The 13181-nt window shown below is 44.8% G+C and overlaps 1 long non-coding RNA gene across 2 annotated transcripts; it reads right to left on the bottom strand.

Annotated features, from left to right (window-relative positions):
* Positions 1-6490: 6490 nt before the first annotated feature.
* Positions 6491-9975, bottom strand: LOC123169163 (uncharacterized). 2 transcript variants are annotated; one of them, XR_006484665.1, is made up of 5 exons: positions 9523-9975; positions 9330-9453; positions 7498-7576; positions 7255-7419; positions 6491-6734 (listed from the first exon to the last, which is right to left on the bottom strand). It is a non-coding gene; the product is annotated as an uncharacterized lncRNA (long non-coding RNA). The 2 variants fall into 2 exon arrangements; XR_006484664.1 differs by having other exon boundaries at positions 6491-6731; positions 9523-9971.
* Positions 9976-13181: the final 3206 nt, after the last annotated feature.

Consider the following 13181-nt stretch of genomic DNA (forward strand, 5'->3'; position numbering starts at 1 on the left):
GCAGCCGAGGGCATTAATTGATGAACTTTAGCTGGGAGATAAGGCATTTGCGAACATTTTTGCTAGCAGTTTCTTCAGATTCGCATGGCATTTTCTTCAGAGCAGCTTGCTAGTTTCTTTAGAGGTAGGCATTTCTATTCAAAAAACTGCCACTTCAGATCTTGCGTCGCAACTAAAACAGCCAGGAGCGCATTAGTAGGCTAGCTAGTGATCGATCGGTAACTTGTAAACACTGAGCGAACAGATATAAGGAATTGTTAATGCATCTCAATGATTCACAGATCATATACAAATATGTAGCTCCAAAAGCAAAGATTAGCCACAACTAAAACCAACTAGTACGATTCCCATACATAAGATCAACATGTTAATGCATCTCAATGATTCACAGATCATATACAAATATGTAGCTCCAAAAGCAAAGATCTAGAAAAAACATATGTTCTTCCTACTAACATGGATGCTTCTCTTGGCCAACATTCAGTACAGACTGAATGACAAATTTGTTTGTGAAGTGTACAATTCCTCTTGCAAACGTAAGTGGTTTCACCAATAGCTGGAACCATGGGAATGAACCACACATGATGGAGGAACATCCACTGCAATATGATTTGGTCTTCTCTTGATCACACGGCGAGACTATTTTTGGAATACAAACTTTAACTTAGGCAAAATGATGCCCATTGTATAATCAGACCAAAGCAATGAAGCACCTAGTGTTGGCCAATAAATAGTACAGTACTACTTTTCTGCAGTCCATGAAGTGACTATCCAATCTTTCTGTGTCTATTTTCAAATGGCACTGCATGCAGTGACTATACTATTCTCTTGTGCAGTTCAACCAAAATTGCGGTCACTTTGTGTGTTTGCTAAATAGCAACGGGCAAACATCTCTGTCTGCACAAATATCAAGCAGCTAGTAAACCTATACCCCACCTTGTATTTTTGGTTTAAACATGTCTCTTCCGCTTAGATCTGTCATATTTTGCACTGGACAATTTGATACAGTAATGTTTTGCCCTAGACAATTTCATACTGAATTGATTTGCTTGTTCAGAGCAGAAATATAGTGGCTATTCTTCATCAGACCAAGGATATCCATGTTCGCAGTGATGGAAGAGGTGAAATCGATACAACCGAAATTAAGCATCCAGTCATTGAATCATGTCCTGCACCTCCAATGTAGGTCCACCCTGCCAATAAATTCACATGCAAACCACTAGTATTATTATCTAATGACAGTACAAAAAGAGTAGCAAGATAGTAGCAAACCATGTACCTTCTTAATGAACAGCTCATAGTGCCACCAATTGGATATAAAGGTTTGGGAGAAAACATACTCCTAATGTTGAACCAGTTGGACTTTTTGTACAGTTCCACTAAACTCGAGCATCCCTGTTTGCATAGATATTGAAAGTGTGATTACTATAAAAGTGGCACTAGTTGAAGCATAGACTCACAAATATAAGCATTCCAATTTCTTAATGGGAAAAGGTAGCAAGACTATTTCTAACCACCTTTTTGAATGAATAAATAAGGCAACAAAGGCTGATGTCAGAAAGGCATATATAGTTCTTTCTGAAAGAATGATCGATTCCTGACCTTTCCTCTTCTTTTAAGCATATTTTGTGCAGTTCAACTAAAATAAAATGCCATCACCGCCTTGACAATTCAGCGACACTGTACAAAAGGAAATTACTTAACATTGCATCATGATGTCAGGTATGTAGTCGACAGGCATTAGAGACAAACTTACAGACCTCCTCCGATAACATAATGAACATTAATTTTAACAAAGGTGTAACTAGCTTTACCGGGATAATTTGAGTGAACTCTACACCCTCTGTTCCTTAATATAAGAGGTTTTTGCGGTTCAGTTTAAAGTACCCAAACGTCTACTAGTATTTAGAAAAATAGGTAGTAGTTTTCTTGAGCACATATCTGGGAAAGCTTGCCACCCTTTATTTATGTCCATACGCTAATGCAACACCATTCGAAATTTCGAATACTACAAATATACACTAATCCAGTGGCTAGTGCAACAGTAGAGTAGTTATTTTATTACAGGGTACAGTACAATGGTTTTACTGAACAGATTTCAATAAACTCTGGCACTGGAAGATTTCTATAAGAATTAACAATACAAAATGTAAAGGTAACACGTTTCAGCATTCGTATACTAGCTGTGCATGAGCATTAAACCAAATACAAAGTCTGAAGGTAACTAGCATTATTAACTAATGACAGTATAAAAAATTGCAAACCGTGTACCTCCAAGGTAAATATCATTTCGAACTCGGGGGACCTTAAAAATTGCTATCCCAATCTTGATAATCGACCAAACATAAAAACTTGATCAAATGAATCAAGAGAACAGCCGAAGGAGGAGGTGCCCACTCTTAACCTTTCCTCTTGTCTTCATAATTTTTTGTGCAATTTAACCAAAATAAAATGACATCAGCGCCTTGGCATTTTGGTGACATTGTACAAAAAAATTAACTTATCTCATGAAAGTGAGGTATGTAATCTATAAGCATTAACAGTGCAAAAATCTGAAGGTAGTAACAAGTTTCATCGTTGGTATACTGGCTGTGCAACATCATTAGAATGCCTTAGTTGAAAAATCTTTAGTACATCCACAATCAACAGCTAACCCTGAAATAATCCAGTGACATTAAATGGCATTGCTTAAATTTATCGGTGGCATTAGACTGAGTCCGGCATTAGTTAAATGTGGCATCACTTTAGCAGTAGCATTGCTTGACTTGACTGCTGGCGTTATACTAACAGCAAAAAAGTTAGACTAAGAGCATGCGAGGCCCATTCGGACAGTGGGCCACCAGTACGATGTACCTCCACGGACGCATAGAGTGGTGAGGGAGGTATGGTTGCCCAGAGCAACAAATATCCAGGCAACATATGTGGATTACGTCCCATTTTTGTTATGTTTAGCCACCTTTTTCCTATCTGAGGACAACAAACCGATCGACCTGGTCATTCTCGATTGCGTTGTCATGCCTTTCTACCCTTCTTCAACCAAGAGACACGAGACTCGTTCCTTAGCTACTGATTTTCCCCTTCTCAACCTAGATGCGGGTTCGATGCCTACTCTCTTGGATAGTACAGTCTCCCTTCCTTTCCTTATTCAACCCAGACATGGATTAGTCTGGATGAAGTAGGGTTTCCTTTAATAGTGCAAATTAAGGTTTTCGTCTGCGTGACCAGCAAAGCAGAGGATAGCAAATTGGGAAGATGGTGGAGTGGAAAAAGATCCACATGCAGCGACATGGCAGATGGGGAAATAGAACAAGGGTATGGTTCAAAAAGAGGTAGCATACTTGAGGGTCGGCGGGAAGTGGCTTCGCTCGTGGTCATCGTCCTCCACACGCACTACGACAGCGAGCTTGGGGACGGAGGCCATCCCGCGCGGGCGCTAGGTCTGAGAGGACGGCCTTGTCGTCAGTGCGTGACCTCGCTCGCCGACGACGGGTGCGTCAACACTGCATGTCCTTTTCTTCCCCGGCAGATCTGTGACCACCGGTGAGGAGGGAGAGAGAGGCCGTCTTTTTTAGATCTGGAGAGAGGGTGATAGTGTGAGAAGCAAGTGGGCAGCCCTTAGCAAGAAAGCTCCGAAGCTCCAGCCTATATATCTTTTTTATACTACTAGTACTAGTGGTGGAGTAATGGTAGAGTAGTTTATATTTTCTCTGCAAACAGTACCAGTTAGTCGTGCTTCAAAACTGAACAGCACGCCATTAAAAAAATAAAGTCGAGAAATAATGCGGCACCTCGGGCCAACGCGGCCAGATCGCATTTTGCACGAGAAATTACACACGATGTTTCGTTGACATGTGGTCCCGTTCCAACATGTCAGTGAGACAATGGCGAGTCCTTTTGTACAATTTCCGAAAGGACGTGTAGGCTGGGGCGCCTCTTCGTGTACCGTGGCAAACTGGCAACCGCCCACCGACTCTTCGCCTTTCCCTCTCAATTTGGAACTGTTGTCGCACGCTCTTCCCCCCTCCTCCATTTGCCTTCACCCTTCCTTCTGCCATTGTTCGATCGTCTTCTCCATGGAGGGAACAAGCCGGAAACAACCCCGTTATTCTTGCCCCGATCTGAAAGATGACGTGGTGGGGGAACTCATTGATCGGTGCGACGTCATCACCTCAGCTAGCATGGCAGGTTCGTTCAAGCCCATTCTCGACTCAACTAATAACATCATTGCAAGGAACCCAAGGGTCCAGGAGCGGTTTGATCTCCCTTATCTTCTTCGCTATAAGCCTGTTCGCATGGGCGCGGACGACAGAGGCCTCGCCTTGTGCAAGTTGATGCCGCTTGATAATGATACGTGTGATGTCAAGATGCCATCGCTTAAGGGTAAGTCCTGGGCTGGCACAAATGGAGATTGGGTTGTTTATATTGGGTACAATTGCGAGTGGGAACTTGTGAATGTGTACACTCGTCAGCGGATTCCACTTCCAAAAATCTCCGAGTGCCCTGAGGTTGAGCACACAGATGATCTACGTACGTTCAAATACGATCATGGTGACTGTCGTCTACTGAAGATAGCAATTTGTCGAGTTCCCAACCGCTCTTAGAATTACAAGAACTATCAAGTTGTTGCTATCTTCGACAAGCTTGTTGCCGTCCTTCATGGTTCGACTGGATGGATATTGCTCAAAAATCAGTTTCTATACACGGATGTGTACTGTGATGCAATTGAATACGAGGATCTTGTGTTTGCTTCCACCACTCATGGCACTGTTTTTGCATGGGATCCTCGTAGTTTCGGTACATTTGTCTTCCACCGTAATTATAATTGTTTCATCCACATGCATGCGGGTTAGCAAGTTTCCCTTTACTAACTAACCTTCTTCTTGTGTTTCCAAGGTCCTGTGAACATTCCACCACCTATACTTGAAAAAATTTATAAGCAAGGGGGAGATGACGATGGTGATGATCACGAGCATGAGGAGGAGCAGAACTTATATACTCAGTGGCGCCTGACAACTAATTCCGACGGATCACCTCTTCTTGTCTGTATACAGTGCACTCAGACTGTTACTACTGAGGAAGCAGGTGTTGTCTCCCATGGTCGCCCTCTCCTGACCTATTCCAACACCCGTTGCATGGTATTTAGGACGGATACTAGTGTGCTAGCGCAAACACCTTCTCCCTGGTTCAGTATTGATAGTCTTGGAACAAACTCGCTCTTCCTTGGACCAAACTATCCAATGATGGTGAAAGGCGATCCAGCTGCTGTTGACATAATGTTACTACCATTTATGAGAAGCAACTGTATCTATACCTCGGACATTTAGGTGGTTCCCTACCCTGGTCCTGATATATGCCGCTTCAGCCTGGATGATCACTCCTGCGTTTCTCTCGATATTGACAATAGTTGGCCCTTCCCAGAGCACGTATGGTTCAAAGCAAGCGTTTCCAACGCCGAGGATTGGTTGAGTTGAAGTTCATTTCATTGCTTATTATTTGTTGTGTGATGAAAACTTTGGTATTTGCTAGAATGTTTTGTTGGAAATAATCTATAATCCAACATGTATCCTCGTTGTCGTTGTGTGTTGATGACTTGTTGTATTTAATGAATGGTACATTTCAGTTGCGAATGCATGTCATAGACGCAATTTATGAATGGTTTTCGAGTCACTTCTTGGAGTGTGAGTACCGTAGTAGTATAGCCACACTACAAGGATCCGGGTCTATTGCAACAAAAGCATTTGTCGCAATAAGTACCCAATTGTCGCAATAGGTACCTATTGCCACGACATGGTGTTCGTTGCCAGCCGTTGCGACAGGACGCATGGTAATAGGTTATTGCCACAAAAACATAAACGTGGCAAGAAAGCGTGCTATTGCAACAACCATGTTGCAAGTTGCCACATTTTTTCTCATGGCATCGTGCACTTGATGCCACAATTTGGTTTGTGGCAATAGCTTAATGCAACACGTAGCGAACCGTGGCGATTTAGTTGTTTGTGGCGATAGGCATTTGTGGCAATAACCTATACCAACAACTCTTTTTCGTGGCGCGTGCTCTTCCGTGGCAATACTCAATTGTGGCAATACCCTATGGCAACAACTCTTGTTTTTGTGGGTATAGTCCTTTCGCCACGAACCTTATGTTTGTGGCAGTAAAGTATGGCAACGACTCTTTCAGACGTGGTAATATTAAAATTGCAACATACTCCTTTTGGTGGTGATAAATAGTTATCACAACAGGCGGACTGTTTGTGGTGAGAGGTTGTTGCGACAATATGAACGTTTCCTGGCGAAAGGCCTATTTCAGCAAAACTGAATTCCATGGCGACAAGTAGTTATCTCAACGGACTGAGTTTTTGTGGTGATAAGTTATTGCGACTATATGAAGTGTTTCGTCGCCACAGCCTAGTGCTACAAAACAGGTCAGCGTGGCGACTAAGATTTGACGCAACGCTAATTTTTCGTGCTGCCAACATGTTGCAACCAAAAGTAGTTTGTGGTAACAGCCTACTGTAACCGGAAAAAAATATACAGGCATTCAATTACAAAATTCAAATAATGCATATATGATGTAGATTCATCAGACATCAAAGTTTGCATACCCAATATCCATCACAATAAACTGTAATATAATTTAGCATGCATTCAACATACTGAATGTGCCATCCTAATTAAGAGCAAAGATTAAATTGTCCGTGGTCTAGAGTCCATTCCAGCTAAATCTTTGGATCCTGCTATGAAGAAATCAGAAATTTATTTAGCTCAAGTTAATTGAAAATAGAAAATACTTAGTCAGGAAAATAAAGAAACAACACAACGACTAATTAGCAGAAAGATATAACCACTATCATGACAATTGTATAATTACTATATTCGTGCATGCATGGGTATCTTCCTGACAAATTGTCATGACCACAACAGCTAGCAAGCAAATTCTTGTGCCTGTTGTACTACTCCATCAACAATTAGGTGCTATGCAAAAAGAATTGGATAATTTTACAAAAGATTTTGTAGTTCAAACAAGAATAATTACCTAAATTAATCAAACTAAATTTCTCCGAAGCAACTACATGCTGGCGCAAGTTCACAATTTCTAATGGTGAGAAAACTGTTCTATTTCTGGCTTCCCTACTGTATGTGCTTCAGCAACAAAAAAAGTACAATAGTGCAAGCAAGTAGATGATTGCACATTATGAAGGCCATTTACGTATCAAATAAAGGCCAACATGAAGACAAACCAAGCTTGTGACTTACCATTGCTCGAAACATTCGAGAATTCATTGTTGCAACTTGTATGAGCGTATTTGGAGCAATTACATTGTGCCTTGTACCTAGAGTCCCAGTAGTACCCGCGGTCTGTAAAAGAGAATTTTGCAAGTTTGGATTCCTATTTTATTTGCCAGTCCTTTTCTTAGGCATCTGCAAATAGAAGTGCACTTTCAGCAATGCAAGTAAGCGAACAAATCTGACAAGTTCGCAAGCATATGACATAATCACCTTATGTGTTTGCGTCTGTTGGGCTCCCATCTGTTGGATCACCAGTAGGATCTTGCGTTGAATTCATCATTGTGCCCTTCTGTACGTAATATCATAATTTGAGTCAATTTCAGAAGAAACGCGAAACTTAAAGCAGGCATAAAAAAGTAACCGGAAAAATACCTATTCAAGTATATACTGAAGCTGTTGTAAGCAAAACTAAGCTAGGCCTCAAAGATTAAATGAAATCAAATTGTGTTATAGCGTGCAGAACAAAAGCATGCAGAACAGAAGTCTTTTAGCATAACATATGTCTATAATTTTGATTTAGAAATTGAAAGCTAGGCTTCAAAGATCAAACGGAACATATATATGTGTACATCAATAAAATGTAATCAAGTGTATACTAAAGCTGTGAGGCATACACATGACACACCAATTAGAGCTCATCCTGACAAGGCTACTCCCAATACATACAGATGCAGTAACCTAGCCCGAATGTGGCAAGCAAACTACCAAGGTTAAATAAGCTGAATGTGGCAGTATGCTTTAGTATAGGCACATACGCTTTTAAGAAGTCCGGACAGTGGTTCTGGTATTAGCTTGGTAATATTTTACATAGTGAAAAGGAAAACTTGGGACTATTTACACCGAATGTGGGACACTCCAAAATACAAAAATAAATTAGTCGTGGTCGTGACCGTGGCTGCTATGGCTGTGGTCACCGTGGCCGAGGCCGTGACGGCATTGATGACAGCAGGTCGACCGTCTCTCAGCTCGGCATGAGTGCCGCCGCCACCGCCAGCGAGGGGGCATGTTGCATCCCCGGGGTTGTTGCAGTGGCGGATCCAAGAATTCAACTTTGGGTGTTAAAAAATTCACCCTAACATCAACTCTCTTTTTTCCGTTTCAGCCTACATTTGCTATTAAAAAATTCATTTGTTATTCTTTTATTAATGGAATCAATTACATCAGGACAGTTCTATTTACAAAGATACATCTCTAAATCCAAACAGAAGCTACACATGAATGCAATTTCAAATTGGAACTTTGGAGGGGATTGGTGAACTGTTGGCTTGCTTAGACTAGTTTATCTGGACTGAAGCTGAGTTGTTAACTCACTCCGCGTACTCTCTGAAGTCTGAACTCAAGCATGTACGCAGTACTTTTTGTCATATACCTATGGCAAATATATTGCTGGAAAGGGGGCACTGCCATGGCCATGTCGTCCACCGCCTCCTGCTGCCCCTCCTCCTCGTCTCCCCATGGCCGCCAAACCAAGATGGCTTGGTCTAAAACGCTTAAACTATAATCTAGTTGGGTTGGAATCTAAATGCAGTCTGTACACATTGCTTGCACATGTCAAATGAGCGATGAATGAACTACTTTTCCAGCACAACAAGCAAACACTCCATTCACAGTAGAAGAAAGTCTGATTTTACACAAGCAAAGGTTAAAGTTTGAATGTTCAGTGGCACACATAATATAACAGTAAAAAAGACACAATTGTAGCATCAGAATGGCAGCAAGATTTTCTTATTCTTGGGCATGGAGAGCTCTATATAAACTGAACCAAGCCAATGGATCAATTTGGCGTAAGCAGGACCAACCCAAAACCATGGCAAAAAGAGGGTTGAAAGCTAGCTCAGTTGATGAATTTGTTACAGCTGAAAAAATAGGGCCTAGACCATCTCTGAAACCAACCATCCCTGCATGTACATAGTAAAATGAAACCAAATCCAAGCTACTCCATGGATAGGATATGATAGGATCGTCAAAGCAAACTAGTTTGTTAGCTATAGGAAGGGGGGGACTAAAACGCTGCAAGGAGGAAGGAAGGGTCGTGGCCTTACCACCGCTTTGGTGCAGGGGCGCCGGAAATGGCTGGCAGTGGCGGATCGGACTAAACGGGAAGAGAAGAGAGAAGGGAGGCCCTGACTGTTCCATGGCGGCGTCCCTGCATCTATCGAGCTGCAGCTGCGTGGCGAAGGAAATCAGGGGAGGAGATCAAATCAAATCGAAGAGAAAGGATGGGCGAGGGTTGACCTTGAAGCGCAGCCATGTGTGTGCCCACGTGGCTCTCATGGCCTCCATCGACGGATGGTCGATCTGGGATCGGAGGAAGCAGCCTCCCACGTTGACCTCCGTCATGGGATCCTTGACGAAGCCCTCTTCTCAGCCATGGGAGGAAGCTGGATAGGGAGGAAGAGGACGCCGGTTCTGGCCGTGGCAGATTTGACCGCCGCCCGACCCGCATCAACGGTACCGGCGCCACGTGCACTAGGTTCGCCTTAAGGGAAGTCCCCGCCTCTGGGGACGAGGATGTCGTCGCGGCGGTTGCGGGACGCATAGGGGCAGATGGCCATGGATGGGGAGGTGGCGGCGGTCGTGGATGGGGAGGGGAGGATCTGAAAGAGGAGGACGGCGAGATCAGGGGAGTCGGGGCGGACAAAGGGGAAGGAAGAAGCCGGCGGAGATCTACATAGGAGTTGACTGCTTGCCGTTGGATCACGGAAGAGTAGACGGTCTGGATTTGTGATCCGTGGGTTGGCTCGCTCCACCAATCACATCGCAAGTTCTTCCTCTCGCTGGATTGTCACGTCAGCACCATCCATCCATCACGGTCTAAATGGTGTATAAGAACGGAGCAAATTGTTCGAACCATGACGATTATGGTGACGGTCTCTCTTTGTCTGTCATGATGGGTCTATGATTTGGGGTGCCATCCTCATGTTGCTTATATATGACGGATTTTGCAACGAACCAGATAAATCGTCATAAATAATGCAGTTTCTGGCAATGTCATCACAATTCCATCATGGATTAACATGTTTTTTGTAGTGGGATGACCGGATGAGCGGTACGGGTTCGAGAGAAGGTGCGGAAGCTGCCGGGGAAGAAGAACCAGCGGCTGGTGCACGCGCGGGTGCGGGCCGGCGCGTCGCTCGAGGCCGTCTGGGCCACGCTCACCGACTACAAGGACCTCGCCGGTTTCATCCCCGGCCTCTCCGAGTGCCGCCTCCTCCAGGACGCCGCTTTCGCCTGCCTGTAGGTGCTGCGATGCACATCTATAAGGAGGAGATTTGGGAGAAAGGAATAACCTGAGGTAGTGTTCGCTCGATGGACTCTGGTCGGTGTGGTTCGTAGTGTCGACGCCGACATGACGCCGTGAGGACCGAGGAACCCGAACGAGAGAGCTTAGATCCAATCTTGACAATTTGTCGCTCCCGGGCTGCCAACTCACCCGGGCTTCTAGTGCGAGGACAACGCCGATCCATATAATCCAATCCAAGGAAGACCCGATGACCACGCCGAAGTAGAACCTCGCAAGGGAAAGATTGGCGTTGTGAGAATCACATGGCAGAAATATTAGCTATCGCCTATCAGGGCATACTAGAACCTCGCATGAAAATACCTACACCAAGAACATATATAGATTGTCTCCGTCGAAGGTGTTGTGGTTTCCACACATATGGGGAGAATAGAGCCATAGCTCATCTATCTTATCATCATCTCTGTCCTAGATCGAGTAGTTTATACACACATAGATAGGGGATCATCATGTTAATCATGTTAAGTATCATGATTGGATTGGAAATATAGGATAGCCGGATGCATTGGGCTCGCCGGATGCGTCGTGCTCGGGCGCGACTACTGCTTTGGTCACTCGAGCCTTGCTGCCCGAGCTGACACGCTCGTCTGCACATCGTCCGACGCCATCCATCGTAGCCGACTTCATCTTGGACTCCGCCGCCACCCCCGCCTCCACCAAGCGGCGTTGTCAACCTCGTGCGGGCCCGCCCGCCCATGATCCGCCTCATCTACGCCGTGCGGCCGATCTGGCCCGTCGGTGGCGCGCGCCTCCGCAGGTCCCGTGAAGACTCTCCCTAGTACAATGCGCCCCTCCATCGATCGAGCATCGGGTTGCCACCGCCCCGTGGTTCCCCCACAACTGCACCGGCTCGCCCGCCGCCACTGCATCACCCCTTCGGATCGTAGCCTCGCGGCACATGGTTCCTCCGGCTGCATCGACACTCGCCCTGTCGCTGCATCGCCCCTTCGAGTCATACTGCGTATGGTACATGGTCTACACCGCTGCCCTGAGGTCTTCACGCCAATATATTTGGCATTTCCCAATGAGCAAACCCTAGCTAACCGTAACCAGCGCTCCTGGGTTACCAACTCACCCGGGCTTCTAGTGTGAGGACGATGCCGATCCAACATAATCCAATGCCACCACATATATTCGGCATTTTCCAACTAGCAAACCCTAGCTAACTGATCTAGCTATCTAACCGTAACTAGCTCTCTCGAGCTACCAACTCATCGGTGCTTCTAGTGCGAGGACGACGCCGATCCAATATAATCCAATCCAAGGAAGACCATGTTTATATTGTAAAACAACCATCACATACATCGAAGCAACCGATACAAACGGACGCCACACACACCCAAGGCAAGATACATGAATGACGGGCACCGACACACAACCTCAACGACTACCAAGCACCTATAAGATGTCCAAAAAAGGGATCCGGTTAGAGCCAACGGAGACCACCAGCGCGAGGAGCAATTATGTTGGAAGATGTGCGACGGACATGCCGTACCGAGGACTCCAAGACGATGCCTCCAGGAAGGGCACGACTACGAACATCGCCACCGTCCGATCCGAAGATCAAGTTTTCACCCAGAGTAAGATGGAAGGAGTGGGAGGAACACGACGTCCATGGACGCCTTCACCGTCAACCAGTGAACGGACTGGGTATGTACCACGGTGGTTCAACCCCTCCGCCGCAATCCCGGTCCGCCAACCACCCGCAGCCAATTAGGAAGGTGTTGTTTCATCATGGATCTACACTTAGGTTGGGATATGTCAAAAATTTGTGCTTTGGTCAACTGTCGGTCAAAGCAGGAAAAATTTGGCCAGTTCTGAACTACATGTCACAGAAACCTCATGCGACCCTCACTTTAAAACTATTAGGTTATACTCTTGTCTCGGAACATAAGTACTGATGGGATGGGTTGATGAGACGGTCGATCTATATCAGTCTCAATCTTACATTCCGATCTTGAGATGGGGTGATCTCAGTATCTTTCATTTTACCGGACAATGCGTCGAGGGTTTGTCCACACCAGAGCAGGTCCAACATAATTATGCCGCTTTTGTTCAAACGATAAGCATAGAGATTCACCTATGTAAATTAAACAACCCTGCATCCCAACGCTTTCCCTGTTGGATCTGTCGTACTTCGGATCCACACGCAAGGGGGCGAACGAGCCATGTCGCCTTAGGTTGGCATATGTCAAAAATTTGCATATTTGTATATTTCTTATTTATACTGATTTATTGCAACGACTCCTGGGTAGATAGACGGAGGGCTCGGGAATGGAGCGCGCGGTATTGGAAGCTTTTGACGGAGCCGCGACCAGAGTCGACTCGGTCGTCGAGGGCGACCCGATCATCGAAGGCGACGTTAGTGATCACATGGGTGGTGCAGGATGTTGATACGTGTCAATTGTTGGCCGACATATGCTACCTACACTACTTAAGTAGGTAAAAGTATGCAACCAAATAATATATAAAAATTAGTTTAAATTAAAAAAATTCAAAAATAATGAGGTCATTTGAATTTGTGGTTTACAAGTTGCAGATAATCAAAGTTTGGTCAATAGAATTACTATCTTCTTTCAAACAAAAAAAGAAG

This window comes from Triticum aestivum, chromosome 7D, assembly GCF_018294505.1.
Source record: "Triticum aestivum cultivar Chinese Spring chromosome 7D, IWGSC CS RefSeq v2.1, whole genome shotgun sequence".
Taxonomy (NCBI): domain Eukaryota; kingdom Viridiplantae; phylum Streptophyta; class Magnoliopsida; order Poales; family Poaceae; genus Triticum; species Triticum aestivum.